The following is a 23,394-nucleotide window of genomic DNA, read 5'->3' as shown; positions in this document are numbered from 1 at the left end:
CCATACCCTCTGCACATGTAAAAGGAAACTCTGTACACAGCTCTTTATATTCTACTTGGACTAAACATAGCAATCCTATATTAGCTGTGTAGGAACACCCCAGCACATGACCAAGTCCCTTGTGAAACAGAAATAACCAATCTCCCAGCTTTCATGCTCACAAGCCTGCTGGCAGTGGAGCTTCAAAGGGCAATGCTGGAAAACCCAGTTGTCCTTGTGGGTGGGCAGAGCTGGGGAATTTTCCTTTAAATGCCCTTTTTTCAGGACATCAGGGACAAGCAGGTGTGCAACTGTCATGATGTTCACCCTGAAAATGAGACTACATGTGCTTAGCAGAACCCCTCAGAAACCAGCACCTTGTTATGTACAGAATTGGATACCCACATGCTAAAGCAGGGTCTTGATGGTTAATGTTTCCACTGTAACAAACAACTATTGTGGAGAAAACATGGTAAAATACATAACAGAACTTGATTATTGAAACAAAATTATTCTTCTGTGCATCGTTATTTAGTGGACTAGCCTAGGAGGCTGTCAGATGATGCCCATTTTGATAGGCAGATGAGCTGCTTGGTGAGAGCAGGATAACTTTGTCTCTTGTCTGTGCCTTGGATGAAAGGATGAGTTTCCATTTTGTTCTCAGCGAATGGGCATGGGGTATGCTTTCAGTGGAGGAGTTAGAGGCTATATGTATCCTCTTTGAGTTTGGTTTCTAAGACACTCCCTAGAGACATGGAGCAACCCAGATTCCTTCATTTCAGATGCAACTGCTGTTGTTCCTAGGATCAATCTCTTAGATAAATGCAACAAAAAAATTCAGATTCCATTATCCTACTCTAAACTGGTCTTTTTTTCTATAGGCAGCTTGTCCTCTTCACTGTGTGCCTTTACTCTGTTACTGCCTCCAGTGATTGTTGTTGACTCTTCTTAAAACAAACATGTTTGTTTTCCTGTTACCTGTGGATGTGGTAGTTACATTTGAGCTTTCAAATGGATGGAGAGTAACCCTTAAACCTGCAGCATGGTGCTGCTGGCTTGGAGGGGTTTTATTTAATTTCTTTTTTCCTTACACTTGGCTCCACTGGGCTTGGTCAGAGGCTGGTGCACTCCCAGAGGTGTGGAGCAGCCTGGTGTCAGTGCACAGACCATCCCGATGCCGTTCTGTTGAAGCTCTTGGTGTGCTCCTCGGCCCCTTTGGGCCGGAAGCGGCCCACCTCAAACATGGTGCTGATCTTTGTCATGGGCTTGGCCGCCAGCTCCTTCAGCTTCCGGGCGTCAAAGCGTGGCTTGTGCAGGAGGATGGGTAGGCGGCGGGGAAGAAAGACGCTTTCTTCCTTCTGAGGCTTCTTCTCTTCTGCTTGCTGCTTCCTCTCCTTGCCAAGTGCCACCTGGTATAAAATGGCATCCCACATTCTCATGGCTTTCGATTTAACCACCATGCAGTCTTGCTTGATGACTGCTTGAGCAGCGTCCACTTTATTCCCTTCCTCCTGTCCCAGCTTCTCTGGCTTGGACTCTGGGAAGTTGGTTGCTTCTGGCTGCACTAACAAGTGCTTCTTGAGGCGATGCCAGCCACTGGCACTGGTTCCAGGAGGTCTTGGTGCTTCTCCTGATGATGGTGCTGGCTCAGCCCTGGGGGGACAGCTGGTGTTGGGTAAACTGGGAGTCATTGGGGGTTCAGTGACATGTTCTGCCTTGGTGTCTGTGGGGGTGGACCCGGTACCATCAGTTTGTGCTGGAGTTGCTGTTGCTGGGTGTGCATGCCTCCAAGGAGCGCTGGATGTTGATGGTTCTGGGATGTCTCTGTCTTGCTCTGGTAATTCAGGAGCTGCCTTGCATTCAGTGTCACTTCCATGGGTTGTAGGCTTATTGGTGTGGGCATCAGAGGTGCTGGGCTTCTCAGTAGGAACAGGCTTGGGAGCCTGATCAGGAGGCTCTGTCTCTGCAGCAGGAACGAGGGGAGGTTTTGGCAAGGGGGGAGCTGCCTTGTTGTCTTTAAGTGAGGTGGGTGTCTGCTCAGGAGGTGGTTCAGAGCTGCTTGTTTGAGGTGCTGGGGAAGTAGGCCGTTTGTCTTCCTGGCTGACAGTACCTTGGGTCAGGGTTGGTGTGGGAGTCTTAGCCCTGGGTGGCTTGACACTGTGGAAATAAGTGTTCACCTTGGTGACATAGGTAACCTCTGGTGCCCTTTCTTTGCTGGGTGTACTGGGAGGAGGCTTGGGGAAAACAGATACTGAAGGGTCAGGTGGAGGGGGAAGGTGGGAGCCCATGCCCTCAGGCTGCTGTGGCGTCTCAGGAGCTTCTGGCCTCTGTAGCAGGGGCATGGCTGAGGAGGCCGTGAGCTTGACATGCTCGGCGATGCGCCGCTGCTCCGTGACCTTCAGCGTGAAGGGCTTCCCCTTCCGGAACGGGGAGGGGGCGCGGTGGCCCACGGGCCTGATGGAGAGCTGCGTGGGCAGGGGGGCTGCTGGGGCCTCAGGGGCCTCTGCTGCTGGGGCAGCACTCTCTGCACACTCCTGGTCGGGGCTGGCTTCGTTCACGGGCGACAGGCTGGAGCGGAAGGACTTGCCCTGCTCCGAGGTGAGGATGGCGTTCTTCCTGGCTGCCTTCTTCAGCAGCCGCTGCAGCCTCAGGTTGTCCTTCCCGGGCTTGGGTAGGGTGGGAGGGGGGGAAAGGGGGTGGTGTTTGGAAACAGGCTGGGTGGCAGATGATACTGTTATCAGCATTGTCATTTCCTGCAAGAAAAGACCAAGTTTACAGTTGGTGTGGGCTTAGCCTTGGGCTGGATTCTGAAATATTTATGTACGAGTCCTCCTCTTCCTCTCTTTAAAAGCTATGAGTATGGAGTCAGTATTGTGGGAGAAGAGCATCAGTGTTTGTATTGTTGCTCTCCTGAGGTAACCTCAGCCAGTCTTGAGGGTGGGTGTGGCAGGGCAAGAGATGTCCTGGGGGGAAGCTGTATTGCCAAACCTAGAGCCCTTCTGCTGCTGGCATTAGCACAGTGAGAGCTCCTGGGGACCCCAGATGTTCGTGTCTTGGCAAGTCCTAATGGGATTTGGAAGGAAATGTCAAGGGAAACAAAGTGGGTTTGAAATTTTGAAGCTTTGAAACCTCTCCAGAGGCAAAAAGCAGGAGTGTTTCATGGCTTTCCAAATTTTGGTTATTAATACTCTGATACAATGTTACATACAACAGAACAGCCATAAACTACATGTGTCATTTGAATCAAAGTCAGCGCTGGCCTTGATTCATTTCAGCTGGCATGAAGGCACCCCTGTGAAATACAGGGCTTCTCAGGAGCTCTGTTTATCAGTGAGGAAGTGCTTTGTCACAGCACTGATTCTGCCTGGTGTTCTCTCACTGCATGAAGCACAGGGACAACATTTTCCTCCAAGATAAAACCAAGTTTTCTCTTTCCCTTGGGAGGCTTTGCCCCATTTTGCCTTTATCACTCATTCTTGAATGAAGCAGAAATGGCTTGTACTCTCTGTCAGGTCTGATCTCCAATGGTAATTGCAGCCCTTTGGCCAATGCTGGGCTGCTCCTGCAGGGATGCATGGCTGCTTTTCCTGCTCTTTATTGCTAACTCATCACTGCCTCCTTTTTGGGGAGTGCTGGTCAGTGGAGCTCAGTGACCACTGGTCAGGTGGGCACAGTGGAGTCAAGGGTTTGTGTTGGGGATACAAAGATAAAACTCATCTCAGTTCCCTCTTTTGTTCCTGAGCAAACTGGGGAGCACCAAACAGCCTCTGACCTGCAATGACTCTTTGGCAGCCCCAGGAAGGAAATCTGACTCGATCCTGGCTCTTGCTCAGCACAAAGTTGCTGAGTTTTGCTATGAAATGAGGCATAAATCACTGAGCCCCTTAATCCCTGGTGCTGGATGTAACTGAGCATCCTGAAACAAGGAAGAGGAGGGCAGGGTGATGTGAGGCTTGCCCGGGGGGCTGTTTATTTTGTGTGCAGTGTTCTGCTCCCGGTGGCTCCCAGCCTGCTCTGGTTAGTGTGGGTGTGTAATGTGATACCTACTGTGCGGGAAAGCTATCCTGAATAGAACTCTGGGAAGTGCAGAACAGCTATTTGTGCTTGAGTGCCCAGGGCTGCCTTTGGGCTTGCAGTGCTGCTGTCAGCCCTGGGCTGGGAAGGTGATCCATACCCAGCAAGGAGGTGGTGTGTCTGCTAAAACTGGTTGGGCATGGGGGGAGAAGGATGATTTTTTTTTGTTAATTTTTTTTTTTAATTATTAATAAAGGCAGCAGCAAATAAAAGCACTGAAGAGGTGGCATGTTGAGCTCAAAAGCTTCAAGGTCAAGCCCTCAGTGTGGTGGATGAGCTGGCCTCCAGAGCAGAGGCTGTGGTGGGCAGGGTACAGGCAGTGTCTAGCCTGTGCATTCAGTACCAGAGAGACAGGGATCTGTTGCAGCAACTCCTGAGGAGGAGCACAGAAATGATCAGAGGGATGGAACACTTCTATGAGGACAGGCTTGAGAGATTAGGGTTGCTCATCCTGGAGAAGAGAAGGCTCTGGGGAGATTTTATTGTGGCCTTTAAATATGTAAAGGTGGCTCATAAGAGAGATGGGGCACAGGCATTTTAGTAGGGCATGTTGCAATAGGACAAAGGGTAAAGCTTTTAAACTAAGAGGGTAGATTCACACTGGATGTAAGGAAGAAGTTTGTGTTTGGATCTTTTTTTTTATGATGAGGGTGGTGAAACACTGGAACAGGTTTCTCAGAGAGGTGGTGCATGCCCTATCCCTGGAAACATTCCAGGTCTGGCTGGATGGGGGTCTGGGCAGCCTGATTTAGTTGCACATGTCCCTGTTTATTGCATGGGTGTTGGATTAGATGACCTTTAAAGGTCTCTTTCAACCAAAGGTCCCATTCAAGCTATTCTATCATTCTATGACTTGCTTTAGCAAGTCTCTCATGTAGGCATGAGAGACCTGCTGTTTTCTGTGAGGGGGCTTGGAGGGGATTTGTGTCAGCTGGGGCTGACAACTGTTGGACATTCCCAGTGTCTTACCAGCTTCATTCCTTAGGCACAAGGCTGTCATTAGGATTTGCTTTGTTCCAGGGGCTACTCTTAGAGACAAGTCTGCACTGTTCCAAAAAAAGGCTGAGAGCCCATTCCTTTGTCATATACCTGATTTCCTCCCCAGCCTCATGGGTATTTTAGATTCTTTCTGGGTCAGAAAGCCAAAATGTCTCAGTTGGAAGGACATGTAGGTACTTTTGTGTGACACTGCTTTGGCTCTGTTTGTGTAGGAATTGGTAATTGCTTGTGGGTTTTTGTGCCTTTTTAAAATCTGCTGAAGGGTGAGCAGTACCTGTACTTCATGGTAGGATTTATTGTGGAATGACTTCATCTGCTCCTGTTTAATGTGGTCCCATGGACAGCCTGTACTACAAGATGAGCTATGGTCCAGCAGCACTGGTAAACCAGATTTATAAGGTTGACCTGTTTCAGGCTTGTGCAGGGAATACTAAAGAGGCAGGGCAGTGAACTTCCCAGCTACTGATCAGCTCTCTGAGTGTTTTCCTTGTCCTATGGACTGCTGCACTCCAGAAAAATGCAGCTCCCCACATGAGTCAGAGAGGGATCTTGCCTGGGATTTGCTGTAAACTGCCAGATGCAACTGAGGAGGGCATGGGGGCTCTCAGAGTTTAGTGTGCACACACCAGGAAAATCCCTCTGCTCCCAAAGTCAGAGGCTGCTTCATGCTGTATAACCTCAAGATTTGTTGTCTCTTACAAATAGTCTGTACTTTCAAAATTGCTCTTGCTGCTATCTCAGCATCCCATCTGACTTGAAACCTGCTGTGCTGTGGGTCTTGGAGTCCTTATGGGTGGTGACTTCCATGGCATGTGACTGTACTGGAATCCGTGTGCTTGACTAATAGAGCAGTGAGATGCTGAGAGACAGCAAAAGGAAATCAGCTGTTAATTTATTTGTCTTCCCTGTCATGCCTGGCTTTGTTTTGAGTCTCCTTCAGGGCTTTGTGTGCTCAGGAGAAATTCTCCACAAGGAAGATTTGTCTTCCCCCTGCCGCCTAATGAAGCAAAAATAAAGGGGCAGACAAATTTGCTTTATTGCCAGTGCAAAGGCTGGAGCTGAAAGCCTGGGGACAATAGGGGGAGCACTGCCTGAGAAACTTGTGTGGGTTTGTGATAAGCTAGAAGGAAGTGAATCTAGAAGTCAAGAGGCTTTCAAAGGGTTAAATTTGTCTGCTGCTGGTTGAGCTCCCATGGGTGGATGGATGCTCATCCACTCTTGGGCCCCAACTGTTCTCCTGACTTGGCTCCATTTGCCATCAGTCCCAAATCAGGAATAGTGGGGAGAGTGTCAGCATGCAGGAGTCATTTATCAAGTGATGGAAAAGTCATTTGTGTGCTGGAGCCCCTTGGCTGCACCAGCTGTCATGCATGGAGCAGATGGAGAGCTGCAGGAACCCAGCACTGCTGCAGATGGTCCCAGGCAGGGCTGTGGGGACACTCTCTGCTTTAGTGGCTTGCTTGGGCTTGGGAGGAGGCCTGCAGATCTCCTTTTTGGGGTGGGAGTGCAGCCATGACTCTGTGGGGCATGCAGCCCTCAGCATCTCCTCTGCCATGGGCATGGACATTTCCAGCACAGTTCACTTGTGCCAAAGCCTTAGGGGTGGGCTGATTCACAGGGCTTTGTGAAAATGGGTGGGAGAAACCCAGCTGTAATTGCTAGAGCAGATACAGTTTCTGTGTAGCCCAGGGTGTTGCTCATGAGAGGCCAAATGCTCTCCATAACATTGTGTTTTCTTGTCTTGCAGCTGAGCTTGATCCTGACTCAATGCAACCCTCCGTGCCACTATTTCCTCTGCTCCACAGAAGATAATTGAAGGATGATTCTCTTCTCCTGACTGCTGTCAGTCTGCTTTGGTACAGCCTGACTCCCCTTGGGGTTTGAGCAGTACCCCAGACTGCCTCCAGATGGATGAAAGGAACTAGATCAGCTGACAAAACTCATCCCTGTTTTAACTTTCTATGTGACTCTTTGGCTTTTGTTTTCCTCTTTTTCCTTTTTTTTTTTTTAATCTGTTTCTGCTATGGAGATGAGAGGCTCTGTTCCCTCACCTTAAGTGTTGGAAGAGAGGGATCTGCTGCCCAGCTGAGCAGGCAAGGCTTTTGTTATGTGATTAGGAATTTCTCTTTTTGTGGCCCTTGGTGGATGGTTGGTGGCAGAGAAAGGAGCTCAACAGATATCTGGTGAAGAATTGATGTTTGAAATGAGGGCAGTGGGCAGGTCCTGAGTGTAAAAAGGCTGCAGGGAGAGTGTGATGAGAGTGCAAGGACCACTTGTCACTGTTGGTGCCAGCTGTGGGTAAAGTCTTGCCCTGTTTATGATGCATCCTCCATCCCCCTATGTCATCTGCTTGGAGGGACTTCTGTCGCTGCTCTGTGTACATCAAATTGCATTCAATTTAGTCTTGGTTTCTTTTAGTTCCCAGATCATTCTTTAATCACAGTTATGTACCCATGCCAAAATGTTCCTGCTGCTTTTCTGTCTCAGCAGGGCAATAGCAGCTTTGTTTCAAATAGCTGCTGCCTTCCTCTCCTGCCTATGATGGATTGGAGATCTCCTTTCCCAGGTGAGGAGTGCTGGCCCCTGGTGTTACCTTCCTTCTCTGGGACAGGGATTTGCTTATTCTCTGACCTGTGGGCTGCAGTGCCAGTGACAGAAACACTTCTAAAAGTCAGATGTGGTGGCACCTTGATACCTTGCAAGCTGTGTTCCTGAAGCTGAGCAGGATATCTGGAAAATGGCTACTGCTGGAGGCTGGCTTGGTGAAATGGCATCCTAGTGAACTGTCTGGGGAGACCAAGGCTTGCTGTGAACTTGAGGAAGCTCAGTCCCTCAAGAGTGGCATTTCTGCCCTTGGGCCTGGGGGTTGTTTCTGAACTCTCCTATGTCTTCAAACTTCATGGTGTTAACATGTCCCCCATCCCCTCTTTAGTCTCATTCCTACCTTCTTCCCATGGCAACACAATTTTGCAACTTGTTTCTACCCTCCTGAAGGAGGGAGGGCACCTTGTTTTTCTTCCTGCATCATTGTGCTTTCTGCTTAAAACTTTTTGCCCCCTGGATTTTCTTTTTGTTTTTTGTAAGCATTTAATAAAATTTGAAGATGATGTTGTAATGATGGCAGCTCTGAGAATTTTGTTCATGTAGAAGTCTGCAGCAAAGCTGTTTTCCTTGAAACTCTCTGCTTGAATGTGAGGTGGAGGAGAAAAAGGCTCAATCTCTGAGTGGCAAGAAGAAAAGGAGCTTGACATATGCAGGAAAGGGGTTTTCTGTGTGCCTGCCCCATTTACATCCATGTTATTCTGCTGTACTTTTCCTTGGGAGTAATTGTAATTCCCCTCTAAAAGGGGAAGGAGTAATGCTTGGGTGAGCAATGGAGCAGCCTGCAGAGACTCCCTGGGGAGCGTGAGCAGCAGGAGAAGCACAGAGCTGAGCTCCCCAGGTAACAGACCTGAGCAACATCACAGGCTTCAACCAAAATCACTGGTGATATCAGCTATAAAAAAAATTAAATTCCTCTGTATCCTGCTCATCCAGCTTTGATAAGGTCAGTATAGCTGTTCTGTACTGGAACCCAGCACACTAATGGGCTGATGGCTCTATTTGGAACCATCTCCCTTTTTATGGAAAAACCTTTTTATGGGGGTGACCTTCCAAGTAATAACACTTTTATGGTGTAGAGACAATGAAGAGTTTCTGCTATCCTAACACTTTAGAAAAGTGTAGGTGAAGAAGGAGAATTCCAAATATAACTTCTTGCTCTTATCTTTCTGCTGATTGGTACCCTTGTTCTCCCCATCCTCTGCCTCAGTTCCAGGAGGTAGGAATTCAAGGAGTCCTCAAAGCACTGAGCAGGATGGCCCCATTTTCCTCCCTTCACCCCTTCCTCTGCTGTGCTGGGATTTTCAAGTGGGGCTGGAGCAGTGGCAGTGAGGTGCACAGAGATGTGTTCTGGCTAGAGTGAAAATAACACTGGTTTGCATGTGTGCAAACTGGTTGCACTGATTTCTCAACACGTTCTGTAGCTGGCTGGTGGAAATGATGGCTGAAAACTTCTCCAGTTACTATTCCTGTGCCCTGCCAGTTTGGAGAGGGCAGAGCAGGCCCCAAAGGCTGTTTGTGTGAGATTCCTTCTCTAAGGAGGGTTAATTTGCAGAGTGTATTTTCTCCACTTAAAGCCCGCAGGGACCTAGATGTGGTTTCAATAAACAACTGCTGTAATTCAGGTTGTGGTGACAGCAGAAAAGTGAGCAGGTTATGGGAGACCAGAGCTCTCTAGTGGTGGTCAGGAACCAGGGAGGGAACTGGCTCAGAGTAAATCTGTGCAGCTCTTTATGAGGTGCTTAAATCTGCCAGGGGAATGTTTCCACAGCTAAATTAACTTGATGATGTGCTGTTTCTCCTCCCAAATTAACATGGTGTGTACAGGGTGGTGGGACTGGCGGTGGGCTTACCAGAATGCTGAAAGCTTCCCCTACCTCCCCAAAATGAAGAAAAAGGATGCTGCAGCCCAGAAATGCTGGATGTGCATTTTGGGCAGTGCTAGGAGGGGATGAGGGCATGGAGGCTCATCTGTTCCCTCAGCAGGAACCTGTAGGGAGCTGTGGCTGATTTTGTGAGTGAAGGAGAGCCAGGCTGGTGGCACTCTGCAGCAGTCACTGGTCTGGGGCTAGTCAGTAGCTGGCTGCTTCCTATCTTTCCTCTGTTCATTTTTCACAGCAATGTGGTTTCTGCAGCACTGGCATCTCAGAGGCTTTTGCTGTGAGACCTTAGCTCTGTCTTGTCCTGAGACTGCTGCATTTTGAGCATAACAAGGACAAACTGTCACACTGAGTGAGTCCTGCAGGATTAGTCGTACCCTCAAAGCCTGGTGGAGAAGAGTGATGCTTTCCTGGTCCCTGTATCCCTGTGCTGCCTGCATCCCCTGTCCTGCCATGCTTCCCCAAATTACCATCCCCTTGACAGGTTGGCAGTGCCCAAAAAGAGGGACTGGGAACCCCTGTGTGGGCTCTCAGTGCTCTGAACTGGTGGCATACCTTGAGGTGTTGCTTCACTACAATTTCTTCTTTACCCATCTTGTCTAGATTATGCAGAAGAAGAACATCATTTTGGCAGCATTGGCTCTGAAATAAATCTGTGGAGGCTCCAGTGCTACTGAAATGTGCTGCTTGTCTTTCTGTGGCAGGCTTCAGGGGCTGCTTTTTTCCCCAACAGGGTCTAACAGATGAATTCTACGTGAATGCATGCAAGATGGGATTGAAAAAGGTGGTCCATGACTACTGTAATGCTATAAAACAGCATTATTTAAACTTGGGGGACACTTAAATGATGGAAAACTCAGGTCTGTTTTGAGTGTTATGTCTTTATGTAGCACTTGTTCTGCCTCAAGACGGGGGCTGGACTTCATCTGATTCTCTTTCCAGGTATAAAATAATTACTCATTTTTAGAGGCTCATTTTTGCATCGATCCTAATGTATATTTATGCATACTAATTAACAGATCTCTGCTCAGCCCTTGTTTGCAGCTCTGCACTGGGTGGTAATGGACACAAGAGTCTAGAGTTTCCAAATGACTTTGTTCCTTGAAATGTGTCTGCAGCTTCTGCTCTTTGAAGGAAAGGTCAGCCTCAGGGACACCTGAGCCTGAATATCAGAGCTTTGCCTCCTGCCACCACCACCTTTGGGAAGGAAAATAAACAAGCTCAAAGAGCAGGGTGGCTATAAATACTGAGGTGGCAGCTGATATGCTGCTGAACAAGGCTCTGAGGCTGGTCTGTTGGTAACTCCTTGCCAGCTCAAGACACTTTCCCTGATGCTGCATTTTATATATATATATATAAAAGTGTCTGTATATAAGCAGGTTAGGAGAAAAAATGTATTTCACATTGACAGAAGTGTAGCTGGAGCTAGGATTTACTTTAGAAATGGAACCATTCCAAGGATCCTTGAGCGAGGTGATTTCCCTGGGATTTTGCGATGGTTGCAGTGGAGTGATTTGATTTAGATCACAAATTTTCAGAAAGGTGCTTCATCTCTTCCTGATAACTCTCAGAAATAGTGGCTTAGCAATGCCAAAGTCAGGCATCAAATGAATACAAAAAGGTGTCATGGACTTGGGACTTGTGAGAATGATGGGAAGAATGGGGAAAGGTTGAGTAAAAGTGAGGGGGATATCCCATTGGGATTTATACAAGTGAGCCCTTTAAGGCATGAGAGCAGCAAAATGCAAGTGTGATTATCCAATGAGATGCTTGGTTGGGTAGGTGGGTCGTCCCCAAGGTTGTGGAGCAGCTGTGAGCTCCTTGACTGGTCTCCTGCCTTGCTCACCTCCCCTGGGGTCACAAAACAGCAGCTCCAGGCATTGGTCCTGACTGCCATCCTGCTGCTCAGCCACCATCCTCACTGTCAGCCTGTCTCATCCATTTAGGTGTAAGTAGTGTGAGGATGGGACACAGCCCCTATCTTGAATGGCCAAACATGATTTGTTGTCTTTGGAGAGATGCTTAGCCTGGATCTAGGGTGTCCAAGCAGGATCTCCTGAATCCTACAGGGATTGTGCCTTAGTTGTCTAAAGCAGATGCAGCAAGCACGTGTCCCAGGGCAAACAAATGAGTGGTGGAGGAACAGTCTACCACAAAAATCAGAAATCAATATTAACTGAAAAAAAAATCCAAAACCAAAAAGAAATGCGTTACTTACTGATGTGTAATTTGTTTCCATCTGAAATCATTTGCATGTTGGGAGCATCATGCTACTCAGTCCAGTTTACAAAATTAACAGGTGATTGTTCCTTTGAGATCATGCCAGGTGCTGGTTGGTTGTGACTTCTAGAGCCCTGTAGGTAAGTTCAAAACATCAGATAGAACAGTGTTTATGGTAGCCACTAAGTAAAAGAGGTTTCTCAAAAATAAATAAAGGGACTTTTTAAAAGCATGAAAAGTTCCACCACCTAAAATTAGCCTGAAGAGGGGCTATCAAGTGACACCATTGCGTGCTCCCAACTTTGGCTCTGCAAAGTTCAGCATCTGAAGAACTGGAGAGGTGAAGGGCAGAGGATGGTGGTGTTGCCAGGACAGCTATTCTAGCAGAGTAGCTCCAGGCGATGAAACCAGTTGGAGGCATTTCAAGTTGGCCGATAAGATTTACTGTTTTGCAAAAGTCAGGGTTGCAAAATGCAAATTTGGAGCTGTGCTTTGATTGTTACCTTCCCAAGAGAGGAAGAAAGCAAACTCTGGCTCTGTCCTTACTTGTTCCTAGTGAGGGACATGCTATATGCAGAGGATGCAAGTGTAGGAAATGCTGCACTGGGAGCAGGGAGGGTTTGGAGTTGATTATTTTGGTGAATTTTGGTTTAGGAGTTTATGTGCAGTTTGTCTCCAAGTTCTCAGCTAAGACTGCTGAAGTGAGCTGGAGAGGATGGCATCAGTGCCTGCCTTTGTCCTGGGCAGCCTGTGAGCTGCCCCAACACCATGCAGGTGCTCACTGCCTCTTGGCCTTGGAGGCATTTAATCCCGTTTTCCAGCTGACTTCTCAGGTTCTGCTTTTTCTCAGCCTTTCAGGAGCCTTTAAATGTGAATGCCATGGCAGCTGGGGGTTTAAACATGTTCCCAGGAAGATGGGGGCATGTGAGAGCAGTTTCCTGCAAGTCTACAAACAGCTTTATGCCCAGGTTAAGCTTGTGCTGTTTCATATGGCATTTGAGAGGCTGGTGAGCTACACCACAAAGCCAGCTCTGAAGGCAAATTCCTTCTGCTTCTCCTTGTTAAGCTTTGTTGCCCACTGACTCCTCTCTAATCTGAGTTACTCCATCATGGATCAAGGCAGCAAAGCTCTTCCTTCATCCATCAGATGAGGCTGGTCCTTGTGGGAAGGAGGGCATGTGCTGGTGCTTTGGAGTGGGTAGCAGAGGTGAGCTCTCTATTTGCCTTGTTCCCCTCTGCCTCCCTGCTGACTGGTGAGGTCCTGCCTGGCTCTGCAGGACACACTGCTCCTTATTGCAGTGCAGACCTCCAGAAGGACTTGGGGTAGGTGCTTGGTCCTTCATACAAACACCCTTATGCAATTAATCCCTCTTTGACTGACAACTTCAATGTCTTAAAAATGCCCTTGTCTTTTAGGAGTGCTAGTGACTTTGTGTGTCCCCAACACTGAAGATGTTGCTGGGGGGAAAAATAAACCTAGGCAATGACAACCCAACTGGAAACGTAAGAAACTCCATATTCTGAATATTTTAACAGACTTCAGAAATGCCCAAGGACACATTGTACCCTGCTCTGCCACTGTCATCACTGAAGCCACACCAGCCTAATGCATGCATTTGCAGCACTCACTGTATGAATGATGCAAAGGGCTGGCTTGTGTTTGCACATGCTGAAGTAGGGATCAGATCCCTTCCTATTTCTTAACAAAGACATAGAGTTCCTGTTCTTACAGGCTTGGAGGGGATAAGACAGGCAGATATTTCTACCAACCAAGTTTCACAGAAGGGATGACACGCTAGAGACCGCCATGGAAATGTTGGTTGACTCCCTCCCACCAGATGCAAGGAGGAGAACAGCAGTGCTAGGAAGCTAAATGGAGGTGTATGTAGGTCATGTGGTCACCAATAAGAGAATGCTAGTTTGTTGCCTTTTATTCTCCTTTTCACGCCTCTGAGCTTCTGCAATTCCGTGAAGCCGCAACCAGGAAAAGGTGTTGGCACGTTGATGTTCCCCAGCCACCTTCCAAGATTCAGGTAGGTGAACCCAGAGCTTGGCAACTGTTTATTCTCCTTGTTATCTGAATGACTGCTGCAAGAGGTGCATCCCTGTTCATGGCAAACCCTGCACCAGGGCACTTCTGGGGAAAGGAGAGGCACCCAAGGGCAGTGATCCTGAGCCCAAGTGCCACGAGGATGGTATTAGAGGAACCAGGAGAAAAGATGGTCTTTGCTCAGCCCCTTTGAGCTGTTTCATATTCCCCAGGATCCCATTATCACCAGTAAAATGATAGTGGTCTGCTGATAGCTCAGTGGAGCTGGTTATAAAGTTTAAGGCTATTCTGATCTCTTCTTGACTGGCAGCATAAAACAGGTCATTGGATTTTGCCCAGGAACAGAAAATAATTATATATATATGTATTTATATTCTGTCCTTCCTCTGAATGTACTTACTTAGCCACCTATCTGATCTGCCTTTTTATTGACAGCTACTTCAATTAACTTGGAAAGAGTGTTCAATGAACTTAGAGCATCTACTCTAACCTCGAACTGCTGAATAAACCCCCCTGCAGAATCCCTTTCTCTGGGGTGGGAAGAAGAGAAGAAAGGGCACAGGGGAGCTGTATAAAATTTACTTTGCCTTCTTAAATGGCTTTTGTGATTCCCATTTCCCCTCTGCCCTGAATCATGGTAAAAGGTTTATAACTGAATGTCACAGAACAGGAAAACGCATCCCCACACTTTCCCAGTCAGCTTAATACATTTTTCTGGATACCTTCAATTATTTCAAGGCTATTATTTGTAGAAGCAGACAAACATACCAAACCCAAAATATCTATATCATGCAAAAGAGTAAAAGATATTGTTTTGAAAGCATTCAAACATGACTTTGGAGAGAAGGGAGTATAAGGAATCATTCAGACTGCGAACTCAAGTAAAACGCATTTTCCTCATAATTAATTCACTTTGGAGAACTTAACCATTTTAGAATGACAGAAGGTGTCAGTGAAAGTTCCTCTGTAGCTCTACCATTAAGGTGTAAGTGCAGTCATGGGCAAGTCTGGGTGAGGAAGGACCTCAGGATCTCCTCTTGCCCAACTACAGGGCCAAAGCAAAGTCTGCTTTGGAAGTAGATCTGCTTGTTCTGTGTTGGAGGGTAATGGGTAGATAGGAATTGCTTTATCTCAGAAATTGGATCTCTCCTGGGGAGTTTTATGGGAAGGATGTAGCTGATTTTATTTACAGACTCTGTAGTCTTTAATGGACACGTAGAATTTCAGACTTGCAGGGCTGTAGAGGTTTTCAGATGAACGTTTCCAGTGCTATTTCAGCTTGCTGGCTGTGTATTAGCCAGCCATGGAGGCAATGATCCATGAAAATGCTGACTGGTGTGCAATGAGCACAGGGAAAGGATATTTAAAAAAAACCTAAACAAAACACACACACACCAGCCTTTGACCAAGGTGCACATCTTTATGCAGTTTATAAAATTATCTGGGCTAATGTGTGTGCATACTGTATGTAAAATCATCTCCCCTGAGTGCACTGGCTGCTGCAATAGGTCAATCAAAAGCCAGAAAAGATGAGAAGAGTTGATTACAGCTTCCCTGCAAGTGGCCCAGCAGCACAATAAATTCCTGTGGCCCATCTCAAGTAGCCATTCTGGGTATTCCTACTTACCAAGAAAAAATGTGACATTGGGCCAGGCTACCTATGGAAACTTGTCTAGATCTCTGCCCCAGCCTGCAGTTCCTGTTCAAGGAGGGACACTGGTTTGCTGTATGCTGTCACAGTAAAAGCATGCCAGGCTCTGGCTTGAGGTCAGCTGGCAGAGGGACTCTTTGTGGTTTGAGACCCTGGTCCATGCCTGTGACCTCACGTGTGCTCTTTAGCCTTGGTGCTGGTGGGAGAGAGGGGCTTCTCCCATGAGAGGTGCTTGCTGCACCCTCCCCTAATGAAGCTGGGTAGCTTTTGGCAGCTGGGCAGGCACAGCTGGGATCATCTCCCCCTCATCTGGTCTCTGTGATTAGCAGGGAGTGTGAGGCACTTGGTGGTGCTTGCTCTCTCTCTAGGCTGTGCTGTGGAGCTCAGAGGAGAGCCCCAGACACCTTGCTGCTGGTGCAGGGAGAACAGATGATGTCAAGACAGCAAAAATTATATATCCTAGAGCAGGTGCATCTGAAGTAACTAGAGACAAATCTGATGAGGAAAATGTGGCAGGTTGTGAACGAAACTGCTGCGTGGTGGAATCAAGGGGTGAAATTGGGACGTGACAGAGAATGTGTGAAAAGCAGGGTATGTGGCTAAGCTATGGAAAAAATGTTGGAGAGGCCTGTAATTACATGCTAAACTGAACAGAGAGACCCACAAAAGGAAGAAAGGACAAACACAAATTGGGCTGTGGGGAACGAGCCTTGGTTGTGAACCAGGTGTCAGCAGAGCAAACTTCAGAGTTGTGCATCAGACAAGCCCTCTTTACCAAGGGATGGAGAAGGTACCCTCTGTCCCATGGGAGGAGGGATCCAGATCATGCTGGGACTGTAAATGAGATGCATGACATGGACATGAGTTCTGACAGAGGCAGCCCATGGGATGCACAGCTGTCTTTTGGGACAATACTGAGCAGAAAGGCCATGCTCCCAGGGTATGGTGATGGAGAGGACAGAGCATGGACATGACATGTGATCTAAAGATGGATGTTGTCTGGAGCTGTTGCTTGACAGGAACTGAGTGGATCCTGCAGGCAGCAATGTTTGCTTCTCATCTATTTGCAAATGGAGCTGCAGCAGAGAGGTCTGATTGCCTGCCTTTCCCATTGCTTGTACCAGCTACAGGTTTGTCAGGATGCTTAGAGTGAAACCTGAGTGATGTGAGCACTCCCCTGCCCACAGCAGCAATGCTCTGGTGCAGGCTGTGCAGCCCTGCAGGATGTTCACTCTGCTCCTGCCAAATGCCAGGCAGCACACGGGCCCAGGGGAGTGCTCAGTGCACATCTGCTGGGAAGCACCCTGCTGTCAGCCCAGGCTCTGCATGCACTTGGACACACACACACACACACACATGCTTTCTTTTGAGCTGATTGACCAGTCCTTGGTGTGGCAGGCCTGAGTTGCAGCATCCATTGGCAGCAGGGACAGTCTATGGTGGGCACAGGGAGCTGGTGAAGGCCACTGCCAAACTGGGCCCACCACAAGCATGAAAAGAGAAACAGCTGGGAGCCTCTCCTCCCATGCATCCCCACTCTGCTGCTAGTCTGGGCAAATATGGTATTTCTTGGAGGCATGCCCAGCTGGTGGGGAGCTTGGGGGAAAGGAGCCAGTGGAAGGCAGCAAAACTGCTCGGTGGTTCCGAAAGCACAGCGTGAAAGCCGCTTTGCTGTGTTAGTGCTTTGGGCAGAGCTGCAGGGGGTGTGGAGGTGATGATACCAGGTCTGGCCATGTGTTCCCATGCAGCTGCTGCTCTCCTCAGCAGCACAGGGTGCCCACCCAGCAAACTCCCACATGGAGCTGGGGCGCTGAGGATGGATGCACTGTCCCCCCACCACCTGAGAAATAACAAAAGCATTGGCTGGAGGTGGCTTGCAGGAGGGAGGCGAGGGGATAAGCTGCAGGACAGCTGGAAAAGGCAAGCTGGGCAGGAGATTTTAGCTCGTGCACGTTACCTGGTGACTGGGAGGCTGCAGCACTGTGCTCCCACTCCACGGCTTTGAAAGCTTGTCTCTACATCCTCAGATGGGGACCCTTTCTTGCAAGCAGCAGGGAAAGAGTGGGCAGGAATCAATCTGTGACCTGAGCCAAAAATATTGCCTGCCCCACAGCTTCTGAAGCTCTTCTCTGCTCCTAGAGGCGGGAGGAAGGGGGTGCTGGAGCTGCCAGGCACACAGCAGGGCACAGGCTCTGTTGCTGGGGAGCCCTGCCAAGGGACAGGGGCAGGAGGGAGGGGACGGGAAGCTGAAGCCTGGGATATTTAGTGAAATGGAAACCCTGAACCAGAGGGTTGTGTGAGGCACTGCAATCCTCTGCTGGAATAGTCAGGCAACTGGGGAGAGTGCTCTGGCAGCAAAGCCGCTCCAGGCACCCCAGCTCCAGCCACCTGGGGTTGCCCTCCCTAAGTCCTTATTTAATTAATGCTTTCATGCCATGCTAAGAAAGGCTTACAAGCTCTTTTGCTGCATTCCTGCTCTCTTGCTGTTTGTTGCAGGTCCCCTCCAGCCCTGGTGTGTGGCAGAGCCCCAGCAGTCTCAGTGAGAGGTGGGTGTGAGCCACACAGAGCTCTCACACAGATGCACTTAAGGCAACACGTGTGCCAAGTGCCTCTGCCTTCTTGTGTGCCTGTGACTGCTGCTTTCCAAGAGCCTTGGAAGTGGAAGATCCATAGGCCTTCCCAAAGCTCTCACCCTGCAGCACAGCCAAACCCCTTTGCACGTGGAAGGGCAGCTGGGAAGAGTCCCTGCCCAGGGGGGAGAATGGAGGTTGCTGCTGTGTGTTGAGGCTGTGAGATCCAGGCTGCCACAGCCAGGTTTTTAGCAGTGATCATGTACCATGGAGCTATGGGAGTACCCCAATTTGTTTCTGAGGTGCCTTTGCCTCAGATACCCCTCTTTGAGCCCTGCCTGCCTGGCTGTAAATATAGAAACATAAGCCCTGGAGATTTTTTTCTCCAAACATGTCCCTCCCATCTTAGCATCATCTGTGCAATTCCTCCAGCTGCTCCTATACATGGTATGACCTTTTTTTCCCCCCTTCCCCTGCTTCCCCCTCCATCTCACCCCTTCCCCGCCCATCCCTGCTGCCTTCCCTGCCCAGCACAGGGAGCCTGGGGCCAATCAGCTCTCCCAGACGATCAAATGTCACTATAAGTTGCGAGCTGCATCACCTTGGGACGCTCGCAGACCCCAGCCTGCCCGTCCCCTCCGACAGGAGCTTGGTGCTTCTCTCCACTCCTCCCAGGTAAGTGGGGTCCCTGGCAAGGGGGGCAGCACCACAGCAGCGGGGATGAGCCTTGGTTTGAATGGAGGAGCACCAGGGGAGGGTTGGGTTCCACAGGATCTGGGATCTGACTCAGGACCCTAAGGAAAAGGCACTTGTAGATTTAGTTGGGCATCTCACAAGTCTCATGTCAACCACAGAGGTTTGGGTGCTTTGAAGTCTCAAGGATTAGTGGTGGGAGAATGGATTTTTCCAAACCAAGATTTGGGGCTGGAAATTGTTATCTCTTGGGGCAATCAGGGCAAGTTCCCTCAAGCAGCAGGAAGAAAGTGCTGACCTTCCCTGCTCTGTCACCTGGAGAAATGGATGGCTGAGGCAGGAGGTATGAAGGGCAGACCACTAGGGAGATTCTGGTGGATGAAGAGGGCTGTAGGTCTAGAGGGAGATCTGGGGAAAAAATGTGGCCATGGAAAACTGTCCCCTCCCACAGGAATTGAGAAAATTGAGTTTTGCATGGTCAGGCTAGCAAAGTGAAAGAGTTTGAAGTCATGAACATGGAGAGTATCCCATCACACTCTGAATTTAACCCTTTCCTCCTGCCCCTCTGCACACACAAGGAATTTCTCTTGCAATTTTCTCATTTCCTGTGAGAGTGGAAAGTTTTCCACGGCCACATTTATATTTCTTGGATCAGCTTCTTGCTGTCAGGTGGTGGGTATCCTATGGGGGCTGGAGGGACACCAGCACAGGTGACTCCAGGGCCAGAAATTAGGGTGGGAGCTGTGCCTGATGGGGGGGAGCTCTAGTGAGGCTGTCGGTGACTGCCAGGGCAGGCAGCCACCCCTCAGGGGGACAAGGCTCAGGGAGGTGGTGGGGTCCCCAGGAGATGTTCCAGAGGCACCAGGCTGAGTGCTTTAGGGGTTACAGTGGGAGTGCCTGGTGGATGGTTAGGCTGGAAGATCTTGTTGGTCTGTTCCTAGCCTGGTGATTCTAAGACCAAGAAAAGGCAGGGGATGTGAGCTGAGCACAGTCATTGCCTTTTTGTTCTCTGTCTTGGTTTTGTTATCCCTAGAAACCCCCTTGCAGGGATCAGACAGCTCATACTACCCTGCAGATCAGGATAAAGGGTACATTTTGGGACAGGGAATTTGGGATTTTGCTGTGACCCTGCAGCAGTGCTGGAGTCCTGCTACTCAGTTTCAGCATTAGAGAGAAGCATATGCATATGTTTATATACTTATTAGATATCATATCAAAAGAGATAGGTACTATATATAATATCTGTAGGTATATTAAGAAATCCCTGCAGTGGGTTTGCAGTGGCTCCTGCTGGGAAGAGTGGCTGTGTGGTGCTTGGTGGATCACAGCCCAGTCCTTGCCCCAGAGCTGTCCCTGCCAGGTCCCATTGCCCATGCATGGCCACTTCTGTGCTGCCCCCTTTCCATGTGGCTCTTGCTACCTTGCCTACCTTGTATGGCCTGGCTTGGGAGGGGATGATTGATGGGTGGGTTATTTCCAGGGATGGCCTGGAGGTGCAAGGCAGCCGATTCCCCCTCCCGGGTGCATTCTCAGCTGCTAAGAGGCTTCTTGGGATGTGCTGGCTCTGCTCTTTCAGCTGAGGCCAGGAGCATTTGGGGCCAAAAGGGACATGGTATTCCTGCCCACCTGGGGCCTAGGATTGGTGTATTTGTCCTTCCAGTGACCTGCTTGGCTTGGGCAAAATGCAGAATAACCTTTCCTTTCCCCTTTAAGGGGTTGGAGCAGGCAGGAAGTTTTCTGTCTGGTGAAACTTTCCCATGTGTTTTGATTTCCCTCCAAAGGGTGGGCAGCATTAACTAATTGATTTTATTACATCCTTAAACCTCAGTCAAGACCAGAATCCATTTTTCTGCCACTATACAAACAAAGCCCAATTATTGCCTGAAGGTGCTAACAGCCTTAATCCTGGGCTGCGTTTGCTGTGTGTAAAGTAATTTCCACCAAAGGCTAATCCTGAGCCAGCTGGAGACTTTCCATTGCCTTCGGGCAAACTTAATCCTAACTGCAAAAACTGCCGCTCTTAACAGATTGCTTTCTTTATTGCCTCTTGGATGTAAATATAGTCCAATTTTCCTGGCTGCTTTGATGACTATGTGGATAGTGCTGGGCACCAAAGAGCCTTTCTAGTCTTTGGTGGCTGTAGCTATGCCAGTCTGCATTTTGCCCCTGGCTTTAAGGGACCAGATGGCTTTTGAATGCCATGGAGTGGACAGACAGCTTGCTCTTCTTGAAGCTAAACCTTTTTATCTTTCCAGCCAGGGCAGTGGCAGTCAGGTACTGCCTTAAATGCTGGCTTCTCTTGACAGAGGGACCAAACCTGGTTCAATGTTTGGCCCTTGCAAGGCTGAAATCAGTGATCTTCACCTGGATTTTTTTGTCCCCTCTGGCCTCGCCTATGGGGTTCCTGTATCTGGCTCATCTTTGTACAGAGTCTGCCAATGCACTTGTTATTAATTCATTTTATCTGGGGCCAAGAAATCCCCTCAGGGTTGGGGTCTTATGGTGTTAGGGATGCTGGCATTCTCCCTCTGCTTTTATAGCACACAGACAGATGCCATGCAAAATCCCATTCGCATTTGCAGCGCTTGGATTAACAAATATGGAAGGGGGCAGGGGAACAGCCAGTGTGACAACTCTCAGCAAGATGTCCTTAGAGCTAAATTGGAGATGAGATGAGCTCATTCCAATAACTGCTAATGGAAAGCCTGATTGCAAAGGCTCCCATGGACTTCAATTGCCTTGGAAAGAACAGCGTGCACTGTGCTACGTGCCTGCCCTGCACTGAGGAGACACTCTCTGTCTGCACACAGAGGGTTCTCCAGCTGATTTCTTCACCATTTAGTGGTATTACTCTTCTTACTAGAATGAGAGATGACTTCAGCCCATAGCCTTTTAAAAGTCCTCTTATTTTTTTTTTTTTTAATCATCCACCTTGGGAAGACGGAAAGCTGCATTTATAAAGGCTTAATCCATGTGAGGATTGGCCATTGCCTGAGTCTTTACAGAACATGTCTTTTGGAGGAAGCCAACAGCTGGGCATTAGGCAGGTTCCCTCTGCAGGCTTTTGCCTGGAGAAGCTCTGCTGTCCTGTTGCTTAAACCAACATGCTGTCAAGCATTATTACTAATAGCTTGAATAATTCTTGAAGGCTGAAATGAGACTGCTAACATGCTAGCCGCTGAGGAGATAGCAAGTGCAAGTCTTCATCCTGAAGATTTTATGAAATCTAGACTCAAAAGACCAGGGGAGAGAGACCAGCAGTGTTGTAGCATTCAAGTAATTAACAGCAGTGTAAATTGGGCAGAAAAGACTTTTAAAAGCTGAAATTCCTCCCAAACACAAAAATCCCCCTGTTCCCTCTACCTGGTAGAACTAGAGTCCCTAGAGTCATCCTTGAGGTGGCTGTTGCAACCAAGGAGTGGGCAACCACAGCTATGAAGTTAAAAGCAGCCTGGGACCAAGAGACCACTGAGCCCAAATCTCATGTGACCTGCCAGTAGATTACCCCTCCCATCCAGCACCTCAGGTCAGGTCACACCACAAACCCTGCTAGCACTACTTCCAGGGCAATGCTGAATTTCTGAAAGAGAACAAGTGAGGAGCCAGAAGAAAAAAATCTTGGCTGTTTATCTCTCCTTGCAACATGAGGGTTTTAAATCCTGTTGATGTTAACGTATGGTGCCCAAGGTCATTGCTGGGGAATGGAGAGAATCCCTTATAGGGCAGGGTTGGAGCCTGTGGGATTACTGCCTTCCTCTGAAATAGAAAGCTGCTGAGCTGCAGTTGTTCCTTTTGAACCTAAGTCAGCCCACCTGCTCCTTCAAGACATCTCTCATATATCAGCTGAATAATGAAGTCATGAAAGTTGGGGTTTGGGCCAGCAAGGAGAAGCCTGGCTTTCTAATTTAAGATCTGCTGTGGATTTGAAGAAAGTTTTGGGGGCCTTTCCTCATCATCTCCCCTGGCCTCAGGGCAGCTGATGCTGTTAGGAAAGCCAGTGTTGCATTATATAGAAATGGTTATATCAATGTAAACTGCCTAACTAGGCATGTGGCTGGTTTTCATCTTAAACTAATCATCAAATTATTCTTCACTCGCTCATCAGTTGTATAAACCAAACACACTTTTGGGTGCTGACAAATAAGTACTTATCTCTAGGTTTATTGGTAGTTTCAGTTATTTTTATAACTGACTGAGGCTTTGGAGCTGGCACCTTCCCACCTGTGGGAGCACAAAAGAAGGAAAAACTCCTCTGATCTTGCTAGAGCAATGGAAATGTCAGATGGGTGCAGGAGAACACCCTGGCCTTGCCTGTTTCCCTGAGCTCTGGGGATTTTGTAATTCAGAGCTGGGACAAGGCAGCCTCTGGGTCTGCCTGTGGGAAGCAGCTGAATTGATAGATATATCTTTCCAGCTGATCTTTTTCTCTCCCCCTCCCTTTGTCCTCTGACATGGGTGGCAAAAGTTTGTGCTTCTCCCAAAATGTCAGTGTTGGTGGGGAGCTGGTTGGTGTGTGGGAAAGCAGGTGCTTGGCTTTTTTTGTCCTCAAATGTCAATCCATCTGCTTCTGCCTCGGTGTTTTTTATGAGGTGCACTCACTAATAACAACGTTTTTCTTCTTTTTCTTGTTTGTTTGTTTTCCTTTTCTTCTCTTTTGTCTAGAAACTAATTGCCAAC

At 48.5% G+C, this 23,394-nt stretch overlaps 1 protein-coding gene across 2 annotated transcripts in view; it reads left to right on the top strand.

The window, feature by feature from the left end:
• Positions 1-8,167, top strand: part of LSP1 (lymphocyte specific protein 1) — a 48,594-nt gene extending 40,427 nt beyond the window's left edge. For both annotated transcript variants that reach the window (XM_054634607.2, XM_077179922.1), the window contains exon 11: positions 6,800-8,167. The gene's annotated coding sequence lies outside the window, so the exon portion shown is untranslated. The remainder of the gene's footprint in view (positions 1-6,799) is intronic.
• The last annotated feature ends 15,227 nt before the right edge of the window (positions 8,168-23,394 follow it).

This window comes from Agelaius phoeniceus, chromosome 6, assembly GCF_051311805.1.
Source record: "Agelaius phoeniceus isolate bAgePho1 chromosome 6, bAgePho1.hap1, whole genome shotgun sequence".
Classification (NCBI taxonomy): Eukaryota; Metazoa; Chordata; class Aves; order Passeriformes; family Icteridae; genus Agelaius; species Agelaius phoeniceus.
The sequence above is the reverse complement of the archived record's forward strand: the minus strand, read 5'-3'. Positions and strand labels throughout refer to the sequence as shown.